Source organism: Erinaceus europaeus, chromosome 19, assembly GCF_950295315.1.
Source record: "Erinaceus europaeus chromosome 19, mEriEur2.1, whole genome shotgun sequence".
Taxonomy (NCBI): Eukaryota; Metazoa; Chordata; class Mammalia; order Eulipotyphla; family Erinaceidae; genus Erinaceus; species Erinaceus europaeus.
In genome coordinates, this window is record NC_080180.1 from 39,664,100 (window position 1) to 39,679,901 (window position 15,802).

The 15,802-nt window shown below is 38.2% G+C and overlaps 1 protein-coding gene across 1 annotated transcript in view; it reads left to right on the top strand.

Annotated features, from left to right (window-relative positions):
• The window catches only part of MARCHF1 (membrane associated ring-CH-type finger 1), an 853,606-nt gene that overhangs the window by 376,939 nt on the left and 460,865 nt on the right, over window positions 1–15,802 (top strand). Inside the window, exon 6 of the mRNA XM_060178875.1 lies at window positions 738–953. The gene's annotated coding sequence lies outside the window, so the exon portion shown is untranslated. The remainder of the gene's footprint in view (window positions 1–737; window positions 954–15,802) is intronic.

Genomic DNA, 15,802 nt, shown 5'->3' on the forward strand with positions numbered 1-15,802 from the left:
TGCGCCATGTGCGCTTAACCCACTGTGCCACCGCCCTACTCCCAACACACTTTCACATCCAGCCAAAAGAAGCACATTTGCACTTGATCCCACTTCCTCTTTCCCCCCTCCCCCCCCCCCCGTGGGCTTCCTCCACCCCTTCTTATTTTTAACACCTTCTTTACTGCTGTTAGCTTCAAGGAAGATCCTTTGACCTAAGCAGATTAATGTGGATGCATGAAGGACACAGCCAACTAACCTCCCTTTCTGAGGAAGAGATTTGGCTCCAAATAGGACACTAAGCTTTTCAGCCTTCTGCTTATTTACCTAGTCAGCAGGATACTGTGTCTCTGGGTGCTTAGTGGACTCCTGGGGAATCAGGAGAGAAACAAAAGCAGAAGTGGCAGCCTCTGCTGCAAATATGGGAGTCTGTGCCATTAAAGGAAGCAGTTGCTAATAAGGGCCTGTGAGACCTAGGTTTCCTTGGTTTCCATGACAGTTATTAGGTACCATAGAAATTGAATTGTCTCCCACAATGCTGTTAAGGGAGAGGGGGTGCTTCAGTGACAAAGCACCCCAGTTATGACTTGCAGTAAATCATTCTTTTGAGAATGCAGTACACTCTGGATTATTTGCTCGTGCATTTCTTTTAAACTCCCTTTCAGAGTATTTGACATTTTGGCCAGAGATCCTAGCTTCTACTGCACAGTGTCTCAAACACTACCCCCCCCCACCCCTCTTTTTTTTTTCCCATTTAGAATTGAGCTGGGCAAAGCAAGGATATGAACAATTGTGCAGGTGGGCAAGGATATGAACAATTGTGCAGGTGAGATAAAGCATCCAATCAGGGATTGGCAACCTGCAACCCTGCCAATATGCCCCTCCAGCAGATTTCCATAATCCCAGCACGGGAGACTGCCAGCAATGGGAGAAGTTCAATGGGCAGAAACAAAGAGAAGAACAAGGAAGTTGAGGTAAGAGGAGGTTTGATTTGATAAATTAGGGCAGTCAAGCCACTATGTCCAAAGCTGTTCTTTGTGCCACAGGGCTGTGAACAAGGCTTCAGAGCAGCTGGGCCCCCACTCCCACTGTGTGATGGTAGTTTGGAAGAGAACCAGGTGTCACAAGCAGGAGCAAATTTAGCGCCATCACTAATTTTCTGAATGGGAAAAGGCAGTAAATCCATAAGGACAATTGCTGCTTGACATATGCATACTGCCTCTATACCTGAATGTTCTGGAATCACTTGGGACTTTTGTGGCTCATGGGACAGAAGACGGCTGTTCTGGATATCTGTGAATATGACTGTGGTCCATTTTTAGACTGTTAATGTTGGCTAATTTTGTTCATGATTCATTGAGCTAGAATGCTTGGGAATAATTTCCATTCAAAAGTGACAGGAGAAGCTGTGTCACTGAATACATACCATGAATTAGAATGACATTTCACTTCCTCATGGGATCTACTGTTCCTCCTACTCATTCTTAGTATATGCATATACATTACTTTTCTTTGAAGTCTGATTCATTTGGACTGTTTCTTTATAGGTAGCAGTATTTGAAGCTTACATGGGTGAGAGAAATGTAATATTCAGTTTATTACATTTACATTTTGCAGGGTCCACTGTGAAATTTAGCTGCTATTCTATGTTAAACTGCTTGAAAGATCAGATGGGAACTTGTTTCAAAGGTTAAGAAAGAGATTGAGTAGAGTCAAAAATATTGGTTAGCATGTTTTGTTACTATTGTGTTCTCCTTAATGGGAACTTGAAAAGAATGCAAAAAATCTTGTATTTTTGTCTATTATAAGTTTTGCCTTGTCTTCTGGTCCCATTAGATTTGTAGTATATTATTTTTTCATTACCTCCAATTATGTTTGTCAATCATTTTTTTTTCTCAAAAAATAGAGTCAAACAGAGCAGCAAAATAAAAGTCAAACAAATGAACAATCAGAGTAAACTGGAGTGGAATGTCTAAGAAAAATAATTATAAATACATTTTTCCATGAGAAAAGATCTTTTCACTTCCTTCTGCTTAATTTGAAGTGATAGTGAAGATATTACTGAAAAGCAATTCCATTTTGATGTGTTCAGGATTTGGAGATTTCAGAAGTTTTTCTGACTAACTCAATGTGTAAGATACTTTTATTATAGCATTTAAACTGCCATAAGCATAACTGCTAGGGCTGTAATTCCTGAGAATGAATGGTACATCTCTGTAAATAAAGAAGTTTGTCAGCACAGTATTCATGAGAAACTTGCTATGTGATATATGACTTTCTTATGACTTGGTAATCTGGTTGTTGGAACATCAAAGAGCTATCTGGGAAGAATGGTGGTAGAATGAGGAGGCTTGGGGTCATACTGGATAGTGCTGAAATGTATAAGTGTTGACAGCAAGACATAGAAGAGTGAAACATTTCTTAATCTTCACTTGAATTCTTTGGATACATTTAGGATAATTATGAGGATAACTTTTAAAAGATAACTTTTAAAGGATAACTTTTATTTATAAAAAGGAAACATTGACAAAACTATAGGATAAGAGGGGAACAGCTACGCACAATTCCCACCACCAGACCTCCGTAGACCAACCCCTCCACTGATAGCTTTCCTATTCTTTAACCCTCTGGAAGTATGGACCCAAGATCACTGTGGGATACAGAAGGTTGAAGGTCTGGCTTCTGTAACTGCTTCCCCTCTGAACATGGGCATTGACAGGTCGATCCATACTCCCAGCCTGTCTCTCTCTTTCCCTAATGGGGAAGGTCTCTGGGGAAACCGAGCTCCAAGGTACATTGGTGGGGTTGTCTGTCCAGGGAAGTCCGGTCGCATCCTGCTAGCATCTGGAACCTGGTGACTGAAAAGAGAGTTAACATACAAAGACAAGCAAATTGTTGAACAATCATGGACCTAAAGGCTGGAAGAGTGCAGATGAAATGTTGGGAGGGGGGGGGTCCTCCATTTTGTAGATAGCTAGTAGGCATATTTTAGTTATATTTCAAAGGGCCTGAACTATACTAGTGTTTTTTATATTTTTTTGCCTGAACCTGAAATCTGATATGTAGGTGAATCCTAAATATAACTTCTTATAGAGATATGCTAGTCAATTTTGTTTAATATCTAAATTTATCAACATCTAGATGATGTTGACTGCTGTTTTAATTTCAACTTTTCCTCTCCCACCCCAGTAGTATATTGCCAATAGAAATCTTCAGTAAGGTGATATCTATTTTGGCAATGAATCTGTTTAAAACTGAGAAGACTTGCATGACTTTTTAATATTAGGCCTTTCTCCCATGTTAAAAATAAGAATGAAAATATTCTACGTTAAATTTGAAAAAAGGAGGGTGTTTAGGAAAGAGCACAAGAGTGAGAGAAAGGAAAAGAGAGAACCAAAGTATCACTCCTGCATGACGTTCCAGGGTTCAAACAGGGGACAACACACTTGCCATGCATTCCTGAGCCACATACACAGCCATGCATGCATGCTGTTTCTTTGTTGTTTTTGTTTGTTTGTTTGTTTGTTTGTTTCTTAAAGGACATGATTGTGACTAGCATAAAGACTTCCAGTTCTTTTGGTTTTCTATAGGATGGAGTTCAATATTTCTCTTTAAGGGTATGTTTACAACTGTAAATCTTGTAAGCTATTAAATTATTTCTTTTAATGAATTGATGTGATTTAAAAAGTTGCATATACCACTTAAGTTGGGAAATTAAGCAACACATCCTACAAAGTTGGCAGCCAAGAAGAATCTGTTCAGGACAATGATATCTTTATGTTATTTCAAAATTATTGTTATTTTAAAATCCATAGTTCTGGCAGCCCTTTATTTCTTTCTCCATTTCTTCCTGTCTTTTCTTATAGAGAGAAATTGAGAGGGACTAGGGAAATAGAGAGGGAGAGGATCCTCTTTTGTAATGATGATTGGGTTTTCACTTGTCTGTATGAGGTATACCACATTACCCAACTGACATGAAAAGAAAAAAGAGGGAGAAATAAAGGGAGACACCTGTGGTACTGCTTCCCTGCTCATGAAGATTCCCCAGTGCAGGTGGGGATAGGGGTTTGGACCTGGGTCTTTGTGGATGGTAGCATGTGCACCACCACCAGCTCCCTAATAACTATAAAATCAAGTGTTTATTTTCCAAAAAGGGATAGAAGCATCTTCTATGTGTTTGAGCATTTCCTGGTGGTTCAGTAAATAAGCCTTTCCTCTGAGGTTCTGTTAATGTATTTTGTTTGTCTAAAACTATACAATCAACTACACATTGGGGAATTTTAGAATTAAGTGTTTGCTAATTCAAATATGAGTCAATTTAACTTGTCTTATTGGAATCTTTTTAAAATTTCCTTATTGGGGAATAACTGTTTTACATTTGACAGTAAATACAATAGTTTGTACATGCATAACATTTCACAGCTTTCCATATAACAACACAACCCCCACTAGATCCTTTGTCATCCTTCTTGAACCTATATAACCCCCAACCCCCACCCCAGATCTTTTACTTTGGTGCAATACTACAATTCCAGGTCAGGTTCTACTTGTGTTTTCTCTTCTGATCTTATTTTTCAACTTCTGCCTTAGAGTGAGATCATCCCATATTCATCCTTCTCCTTCTGAATTATTTCACTTAACCTACATTTTTTAAGGTCCATACAAGATCGACTGAAAGCAGTGAAATCAACATTTTTTATAGCCGAGTAATATTTCACTGTGTATATATACCACAACTTGCAAAGCCACTCATCTGTTGCTGGACCCCTGGGTTGCTTTGAGGTTGTGACTATTACAAATTGTGCCGCTAAGAACATATGTGTACACAGCTCTTTTTAGATGGGTGTATTGGTTCCTTAGGATATATCCCCAGGAGAGGAATTGCAGGATCATAAGATAGATCCATTTCTAGCCTTCTGAGAGTCCTCCAGACTGTTCTCCACAGAGGTTGGACCAATTTATATTCCCACCAGCAGTTCTAGAGGGTTCCTTTGACCCCACAGCCTCTCCAGCATTTGCTGCTGTTACCTTTTCTGATGTATGACATTCTCACAGGAGTGAAGTGGTATCTCATTATTGTCTTTATTTGCATTTCTCTAACAATCAAAGATATGGAGCATTTTTTCATGTGTTTCTCAGCCTTTTGGATCTCTTCTGTGGTGAATATTCTGTCCATGTCCTCCCTCATGGATGGGGTTAGTTTTCTTGTTGTTGAGTTTGGCAAACTCTTTATATACTCTGGTTATTAGCCTCTTTTCTGATGTATGGCATGGAATGATCTTCTCCCATTCTGTGAGGGTTTTCTTGGTTTGGGTAGTGGTTTCTTTTGCTGTGCAGAAGCTTTTTAATTTGATGTAATCCCATAGGTTTATGCTTGCCTTAGTCTTCTTTGTAATTGGATTAGTTTCACTGAAGATGTCTTCAAAATGTATGTGGAAAAGAGTTCTGCCAATATTTTTCTCTAAGTATCTGATAGGTTCTGACATACAAGTCCTTGATCCACTTGGAATTTATTTTTGTATTTGCTGAAATATCGTGGTTCAGTTTCATTCTTTTGCATGTTTCAACACATTTTTTCCAGCACCATTTGTTGAAAAGACTATGTTTTCCCCATTTAATAGTTGGGCACCTTTGTCAAAGTTTAGATGTCCATAGGTATGGGAGCTAACTTCTGGGCTCTCAATTTTATTCCACTGGTCGGTGTGTCTATTCATGTTCCAATACCAAGCTTTTATGATCACAGTGACCCTATAGTACAATTTGAGGTCTGGGAGTGTTCATGGGTTGGAAGAATTAACATTATCAAAATAAATATGCTACTCAGAGCCATATACAAATTTAATGCTATCCTCATCAAGATCCCAACCACATTTTTTAGGAGAACAGAAGAAATGCTACAAGTATCTATCTGAAACCAGAAAAGACATAGAATAGCCAAAACAATCTTGAGAAGAAAGAACAGAACTGGAGGCATCACACTCCCAGACCTCAAATTGTACTATAGGGCCATTGTGATCAAACCAACCTTGCATCCCTGGGATAAACCCCACTTGGTCATGATAAACAATCTTTTAATAGACTTCTATATCTGGTTTGCTAGAATTTTGCTCAATATTTTAGCATCTATGTTCATCAGAGATATTGGTCTGTAGTTTTCTTTTTTGGTTGTGTCCCTGTCTGCTTTTGGTATCAAAGTGATGTTGGCTTCATAGAAGCTGAAAGGAATATTCCAGTGTTTTCAATCTTCTGGAAGACTTTTAAAAGTAGTGGTATTAGTTCTCCTTTTAAAGTTTTGTAGAATTCATTTGTAAAACCACCTGGTACAAGACTTTTATTCTTGGCAAGGTTTTGGATAACTCTTTCAATTTCATTAGATGGGCCTGTTCATGTTATCCACTTCCTCTTTACTTAGTTTTGGAAGTTGGTAGGAAATTGTCCATTTCTTCCAGGTTCTCTAGCTTGGTGGCATGTAGTTGTTCATAGAAGTTTGGCATGATATGTTGAATTTCTGCAGTGTCTGTTGTGATATCTCCTCTTTCATTTATAATCCGATTTATCTGGGTCTTCTCCCTTTTTTGTTTTGTGAGTCTAGCTAAAGGTTTGTCAGTTCTGTTCACTCTTTCAAAAACCAACATTTACTTTTGTTGATCTTTTGTATGGTTTTCTTATTTATTTCTGCCCTAACTTTAGTGATTTCTGTCCTTCTGGTTGTTTTAGGGTTCCTTTGTTCTCCTTCTTCTATGTCTTTAAGATGTGCAATCAGGCTGTTTATTGGTGCTTCTTCTTGTTTCCTAATGTGTGCTTGTCTGGCTATGAACTTCCCTCTCAGTACTGCCTTAGGTGTGTACCAAAGGTTTTGATAGCATGTGTCTTCATTTTCATTAAACTCTCAAAACATTTTAATTTCTTCCTTTACTTCCTCTTTGACCCAGTAGTTGTTAAGGAGTGTACTGTAGAGCTACACATTTTTGGGACTATTACTAATCTTTTGTTGATTGTTAAGTGTTAGTTTCATTCCATTGTGGTCTGAGAAGATGCTTGAAATGATTTCAATGCTCTTGAATTTGTTGATGCTGTCTTTGTGGCCTAACATGTGGTGTATCCTGGAGAAAGACTCACATGGACTTGAGTAAAATGTGTATTCCAGTTTCTTGGGATGAATGACTCTAAAAATGTCCAGTAGTTCTAGTTTATCTCTCTTCATTTAGCTCCCCTATGTCTTTATTAATTTTCAGCCTGGATTATCTGTCAAGTTGAGAGAGTGGGGTGTTGAATTCCCCTACTATGACTGTGATGCTGTTAATATATTGTTGTAGCTCTTTCAGTAGACGTTTGATGTATTTATATGGCTTCTCATTGGTTGAATAGATGTTAATTATTGTTAAGTCCTCTTGACTGACTGATCCTCTGAGCACTAAGTAGTGTCCATCCCTATCTTTTATAATTTTACTGATTTTAATGTCTATCATTTCAGTCATGAGAATAGTCATTCCTGCCCTTTTTTTTTGCGTATTGGCTTATATGATAGTTTTTCATCCTTTCACTTTGAGTCCATGTTTGTCTTCTTAAGTTAGGTGGGATTCCTATAGACAGCATATTGTTGGGTTGTGTTTTCTGATCCATCTTCCTCCTTTGTGCCTTTTACTAGGTGAAATCAGGCCATTGACATTTATTGATATGAAAGATTGAAGTTAGTTTAATGCCATTCTTGTAGAGTTTTAGAGTGTTCTGATATATGGCCTATTTATGGTGGTATGACTGTTTACTGGAGAATTTTCAGAACTTCTTTCAGGGCAGGCTTGGTGATAGTTGATTCTTTAAACTGTTGTTTATCTGAAAAAGGCTTTTATGCCTCCATCTAATCTGAAAGACAGTCTAGCAGGATACAGTAGTTTTGGTTGAAAGCCTTTCTCAATTGCGCACTCAACAGATATCTTGCCATTCTCTTCTGGCCTGCAGTGTTTGTGTGGAGAAGTCTGCTGCTAATCTTATGAGTTTTTCTCTGTAGGTGACTCTTTGTTTTTCTCTTGCAGTCCTCAGGATCCTTCATCCTTATTCTTTTCCATTCTAAATGTGATGTGTTACGGTATCTTCAAGTCTAGGTTGATTTTATTTGGGATCCTCTGGGCATCTTGAACCTTTATGTCTTTGATGTTGTCTAGACTAGAGAAGTTCTCAGCTATTATGTCCTGCAGAATGCTTTCTTACCCTCCCTCTCTTTCTTCCTCTGGTAAGCCAATAATGCGTATATTATTTCTTTTGAAGTCATCCCATAGGTCTCTGTTGTTGTTTTCAGTATCTCTTAATCTCTTTTTCAGATCTCTTACTTATTTTTTAGTTGTCTCTAATTCATTCTTGATCTTGCTCATTCTGTCTCCAGCCTCATTCATTCCTCTCTCTTCACCCTCTACTGTTTTCTGGAGTTCATCTGTTTTGTTACCCTGTTCTGATACTGTTTTAACTTGTTCAACTAGTTGTGTTCTTAGCTATGCTATTTCAGCTTTCAGCTCTCTAATCACCTTGAGATAATTAGTGTTCTCTTCCAGAGTCTCATTGGTTGTTTCTGCATTTCTGATGAAAATTCTTTCACATGCTTTACTCACTCCTATGATTATTTCCTTAACTAGTGTTTGGATGTTGACCTCATTATTTTGTGCTTCAACCTTTGGGGTGCTTTTAGTTGGACTCTTGTCCTGATTCCTTTCTCCAATATTTCTTCTTTTGGTTTAGCCATTCTATATAGTATATTATGAAGTCCCTCTTAGTACTTTTCAAATTACTGATCACTCATGCCTGGATTGACTTGTGTCTATGTAAGGTAATTAAAGGGTTCACAGTTGTGGAAATTGACAGTTTCATTATAATTTTAATACCTTAGTTGGAGCTCAGTGGCTTAAAAGCCTCTTTTGTTCCTTTTCTTCCCTGTAGGCTACAGGGTTTTGAAACTATAAGTAGGCTTCTTAGCTTAATCACTGACTCCTGACAAAGACTTAAAACAGGGTGGGGCAGAGATAATCCAGTGGTTATGCAAAGAGACTCTCAGAGCCCCACCGCTAGGCTACTGAGGTATAGATTTTCTCCTGAGTTTCCTTGTTAGTTCTCTGTCCCCTGGTGTCAGCACAGCACCCTACCCCCCACTGCTCCAGATTCTGAGAGCAGTATCAATGGAGCCTCACAGTTGTATTTGGTGAGTCTTAGGGGAGACCTTTCCTCCCTTTTTGTTGGTGAAACAGACTGGAGGTGGTGTCTCAACTGGTAAACTGTCAGACTATTACCAGCCACTTACTCTCTCCCTAGGCTCCTCTTTGTCCATGAGCCACAGGTGTTTGCACTCACTGGTGATTTGGTGGGTTCCTAAAGTCGTTCTAATCTTGTCTTCTTGTGGTCCCAGATGGTCTCCTTTGGTATTCCTAGTTGACCCTGGAGATGAGAGGAGAGAAACACAGCTGCTGCTGCTCCATAGTCCCACCTCCAGAAGTCTTGTCTTATTGGAATCTTAAGAGACTGGAGCTCATAAGAATAGCTCATTTATATGCTGTGCTGCTTTTTCATGTATGTGATTCTGATCTGTGCCCATCCCCGCCATGTTGAAGGAAGCTTTGGTGCTGTGGTCTTGGAATCTCTCTCTCTCTCTCTCTTGTTGTCTTAAAAGAAGAAAAAGTAAGAATCTCTATACACATTGAATTTATATCTTATTTATTTGGTAATACAAAAAACTACAGGACTGTTTACTATTATAATTCATTGTAATAGTTATAATAATCCAAAAGACCTAAACTGTGAAAATAACTGGGTTAAAATGTAAAAGCTATAACTTTCTGTTCTATGATGCATATACATTTTGATACATTTTACATGGCATGACACTGTAATTATTTGTCATTTGGTTATTAGAAGTGCAAAGATCAAAACCCATTTCATCCAGTTTAAATATAGTTGGTTCAGATATTTGGGGTTGGGATGTTGTATAGATTTCTCTTCCAAAGACACCAGTCAGTTCTAGAGGTTCCTTGGTAGATAATGGACAATGCCTCAGGCTTGTATTTCAGGCACAATGTTTTATTAGAGCTATTTTAGGGTAATCAGAATTACTCAAAACTCAACAGTGTTACATAAAATTATAAGATATCAGGAGTATTTTTTCACCCACACGTGGTATGTGTAAATCACCATATCCTTCACCAAAGTTCTACGTACCACCTCTAGACTACCAACACCTTAGTTCTCAAGCCCAGAAGGAAGTTTGGTTAACATTTAACATTGCTTTTATTGTTCCACATTCCTTCATTCCCCTTAATTTCAGACATATTAATATAATTAGACTGCAGTTAATTTATATAAGGGATTTGGGTACCTAAGAAATATATCTATATTTTTTAAATTGTTGTTGTTGCCAACAGGGTTATCGCTGGGGCTCATTGTCTCTAGGACAAATCCACTTCTCCGAGCAGCCATTTTGATAAGGCAAAGAGAAATTGAGAGGGGAGAGGAAGATAGAAAGGGAGAAAAAAGGAGAGACATATGCAGCTCAGTTTCACAGTTCATGATGCTTTTCTCTGAAGGAAAGGACCAGGGACTTAAGCCTGGGTCTTCTGGATATGTTTATATGTACACTTAACTGTATGCCCCACCGCCTGGCCTCTCAGACATAAATCTTTCATGTGGATAACACTTAGACAACTAGAGGTAACTTAATTCTATATAGTGGAAAATTAAAGTAATTGTATAAATTTCAGTAGTCTATCTCTGTTGGATAGTATGCCAACTCCCCCCGGCTTAAACACCAGTATGTCTGTATGAAATTAATTTGATCCCATTCAAAGCTATAAATCACTTTTACATTTACATAAAGCACCACCTTCCCTCCAGGGCATTGGTGGTTTAGTGGTAGAATTCTCACCTGCTCCGCCCCCTCTCCTTGTCACACCCTGATCTTCCACCAGTCACTTTTATCTCCACCCTCTCTATGTCACATCCTGTTTCCACCCTACTTGGAGAGTATAAAAACAGCTGCTCTTCTGATTAAAGACACTTGGAAATTGCTTTCCGGCTCCGAGAGTTCCAGAGTGTATCTCCTGCGAAGTTAGTGTGGCACAAGTTCCTGATCCCTCTCCCACGCAGCAGCCTAGATCAGCACCAGTTGGATTCTCTCCAACCCAGAGAGCACTAGTTCAGGAAGAAGCACCCTCAGGCTATCCCGGCATATCTCTACTATATGATGCCCTAGGGTAGACAAGTTAGTCTGTAGGGCCTGGAACACCAAAGGAGCTATTGTCACCTGCAGTGCATGCTGCCAATACTTCATCAGCATGGAGTCTATGTCTCAGATTAGTTGCCCATTGGAAGTAAAAGGTGTTCAGTCATTTCCTTCTAATCTTTTCTTACAATCAACTGACCTGGCATGGCAGCCATGCTTTAGAATGTTTGAAGGGAGAAGCAAAACCAAAAATGAAAGCACTTTTGTTTATATGTAAAATTTCCATCATTACTTTCATAAGCTTATGATGTTTGCCAACTTTTATTTTCATTTTTAAAAAGCATTCAACTTTAATTACTTCATACTAGGATATTATTTCCATTATTTTCTACTTATTTTTCCAAAAGAAAGCCCAAAAGTTCACTCAAAAGTTGCTGCAAATCTGTTACTGATAATGCCTTTGTAAACTTCAGTGAATTGGGAAAAAACAAACAAAACAAACCGAAACCAAAAACAAAAAAACACCAAAAAACCTCTCTGATGTGTCTTCATTTTTAACAGTGTATAAATTATAGGTGTATTAATTATGTTTTTAGTAAAGAGTCGTAAGTCAATTCATGTGCTTTAATCTCAGGGCCAGAGCCCAATTTGAAAATAATCATTCTAATTTCATGTTGTATGCGTTTCTTGACGATTTGTTCATAATGTTTAAATATCCCTTAAGAAAAATTTGCAGAATCTGGATTGGACAGTGGAACGTACAGTTAAGTTCATGTTATTGTGCACAAGACCCAGGTTCAAGCCCCCCTGGAGGGGGGAAGCTTCATGAGCAGTGAAGCAGTATTGCCAGTGTATCTCATTCTCCCTCTCTTTCTCTCCCTTCCCTCTATAATTTCTCTCCATCACTAGCCAACAAATAAATAAACAAATAAATAAATAAAATTTTTAAAAAGAAGAAACAAATTGTAGAACCAGAAGACCTCAGGGCCAGAAAGTCCCCTAAAAGTCTCCCTATTAAAACTCCAATGTAGACTAAATAATTCACCAGTGTCACACCACCAGCTGTTAGTGGAGTTAGGGCATGAATACCAACTTTCTGAGTAGCAGTCTAGTACCCTTTTGCTTATCACTGAATTTACTGGAACTCTCATGACACAAAATTGTAGTGCTTTAATTTAAAGATTTGATATAAGTACCAAAGCAGATCTGAATGCTGAGTTTTCATTGTTGTTGATGTTCCAGTTATCTGCGCATGAATCATGAAGTCCAGTAGAATATAAAATGTATCCTGTTTGTAGTTTACATGTTCAATTTAAATTTGCAGATGTGGTGAAAGTAAATATTAATGATTTTTGTAATGAACCAAATAGTTTAGTAGGAAGGTTATTGAACTGAGACTCACAATATAGGAAATGGAGTCCTAACTTCACCACAGCTTTTGTAAGTTACTTAACCTCTTCAGCTTAAACCCTAGAGAGAGAAAAAAAATTGAAAAAGGTAATATCGTATATGTAAAACCTGTGAAATGGACTTACTTTCTTTTTGTGTGTAGTTTTGTGGACATTAAATCTTGCTCTAGGACTTGTGAGAGAAAGGACTAGAGTTTCATAGGGTCTAGAAGTGCCCTTGGTGCTGAAGCTAACTTGAAAAAAAAAAGGCAAGAAAGAGGAGAAAAGCAAAAACCAGTTGACTGATAACTGCTTGGAACACTGGACCAGTCCTTGCTTGATCGCAACCTTTGTTTAAAATGAAACAACAGTATTTCACTGTATTCCCTTTACACTGAAGTCATTTTGAGGTATTAATATTTTAATGTGCAAAGCATAACTGACATAAAGTACACTTTGTCAGTATAGTTGCAATACAGTTTCCTGTGCAGCAATTGACTTCTGAGATTAAAAATAGCTGGAATCCAGGTGAAGCAACCATGTGCACTAATTTACAAATAACCTGTGCAGAAATCACAAATTTTCCAGAATGTTCTATACTAACTAAATGAAGTGCATCTCTAGCAGGTGTGAATATGACAGTGCAGGGAGAATGTCAGGGTGGGGGTGGCGGGTAGAAAGGGTAATTTTCTTTTTCATTCTCTAGAAGAGCACTAACTGGCAATTCTCCTGAGCCTGAACTGAGTATTCGAGTCCCTCTCATCTTCTTAGACTGAATTCCACTGAGCATGCTAATAGTATTTAAATGATTTTATATAATGAAAACCAGGACATTTCCATATTATTATTTGCTTTCAGCAATACAATTAGCATATTTCACATTAATTTTTCTTGTTTAAAACAGATGTTGTGGGAAATTCCATTAATAAGTAAGACCAAATAACACATTTTATTGACTATTGAATGAAAGCAATTAGTAATTGCTGACATACCCTGGTCAGTATTTTTTAAATTTTTTTTATTGAGGGCTCAATTAGACAAGTAGGTTGTTAAAACTCCTCCCTGGTGTTGCCCTAAGAAGGAATTTCTATGAATCCATGGCTGATTTGATGAGACTTGATGTGATCATTGTGTTTGAAAGACTGTTGAACAAAATTTTGATGTGAAAGTCTCTTGGCACATGGGAGGAGCAGGTGTAGTTACCCATACTTTGTTAATCAGGGCCTTTAGAAATTGAGGATCATTTAGCTCAGTTCTTTGCCTCTCAAAAGGAGCACCAGCAATGCCAATAGAGATTTAGAACTCCTCCCTTTGAGGTAGGGCTTCAGGGGGAGGGCCACACTCTGACTATTCCATTTTCCTGCCTCCTACTGATTATCTCTCCCAGCCACTTGCAGCAGCCTTCATAACCCCCAGGTGAGGATGAGAAATGACATCTATTCGATACTCATTCTCTTCCCTGTCTCTGTAGTCCTGGCCAATAATTGAAATAGGTGTGACACAAGCATAGAAGTGGTGATAAAACGTTGCTCTTAAAAGAGTAAAAGGGAGACTGAAGAAAAGGACAGGAGCAGAGGGCCTGACTTCTTTTGGTTTCTGTCCTCTTAACTTTTCACATTTAAAACCCTATTCATTAAATTGTGCGAGTTGGGAGCACAAAGGAAACAGGATAATTGCAGATAGCTTTCATCCTCAATCACTGCCAAAGAATACACTTTCTCTGGTACAAAAGAACTGTTTGAATCCTGAAGGATCCATATGTTTGATGTCAGCATCAAAAAAGAGAGTGTCTTAGGACAAAAAAACATGTCACACTAGCACACTGTTTGACATGCAGTGTTGCAGAGCATAGAAAATAGAAAACAAAGTTTATGTGTGACATACAGAATGAAAAACCGTTTAGTGAGGGACCAGGTATAGGTGTTCACCAATGGTCATATTCTTTACAAATAGTGATTATTTCTCCCTCTAAACAGAAACAGGCAATGGTTAAACAGTCTTTGTACAGCAGTATATAGCTACAATAGTGTTGTATGCTTTACATACATGCATACAACACAATAGTTTAGTGACTTAAAATTATGTTTAAAGTTGTATAGCTTTATTGCAATCATATCTCTATATTTGCAACATAATTTCACCAAAAATTAAGAATAAGCTATATCTTGTGAGAAGTCAATTATTGTAAGTTACACAGAACATTGAAATTTCAAACCTCAGCAGTGTATTTCATTTGAATTTCAAATTGTTCCATGTTACCGTTACTATATAGCGCCTACTACTATAGTTCGTTCAACTCCTACAGCTCGTACGGGAAATGATTTCTATATGCATATGGCCAATTACACAAGAAGCACTTCACCTCTGACTGTCAATGTGGTCCTGTGATTCAGATATTCTGTTTGACATCCGGTGAGAATAAAATAAATCTTCACATTTTAGAATTTGAAGAGATTTGAGCTGGAGAAATAGCTCACTTTGATTGTGCTCTGCTTTGGCATGTGCACGATCCAGGTTCGAGCCCAGACCTCATCACAATGAAAGAAGCTTTGGCTCTGTAGTCTCTCGCTCTGTCTCTCTATAAAAAAGAATTGTGAGAGAACATTTGTTTGTTATCATAGAGTTAAAAGCATTTATTTTGGAGGGAAACTCATTGGGCCCAAATAGAGCTCTGTTATTCTTTTTTTAAAAGACTTTTTAAAAAGATTTATTTATTTATTCATTCATTCCCTTTTGTTGCCCTTGTTTTATTGTTGTACTTATTATTGTCATTGTTATTGATGTCATCATTGTTGCATAGGACAGAGAGAAATGGAGAGAGGAGGGGAGGACAGAGAGGGGGAGAGAAAGACACCTGCAGACCTGCTTCACTACCTGTGAAGTGGGGAACCGGGTGCTTGAACCAGGATCTTTGAGCCAGTCCACATGTGCTTAACCCGCTGTGCTTGTTATTCATAGTGAACATGACTTATTATTTAATAGATCTAATTAATGAAGAAGTGATGAAAAACTTTCTTTTTCCTCCAGGGATCTACTAATCCACTGCTTCTGTGGCCTTTTTTTTTTTTTTTCCTTTCTTTTTTGGGTAGGACAGAGAGAAATTGAGAGGGGAGGTGAAGATAGTGGAAGAGAAAAAGATAGAAACCTGCTGACTTGCTTCACTGCCTATGAAGCTACCCCCTTGCAGCTGGGGACCAGGGGACTCGAACCTGGATTCTTGCTCCAGGTTGTATGCTTC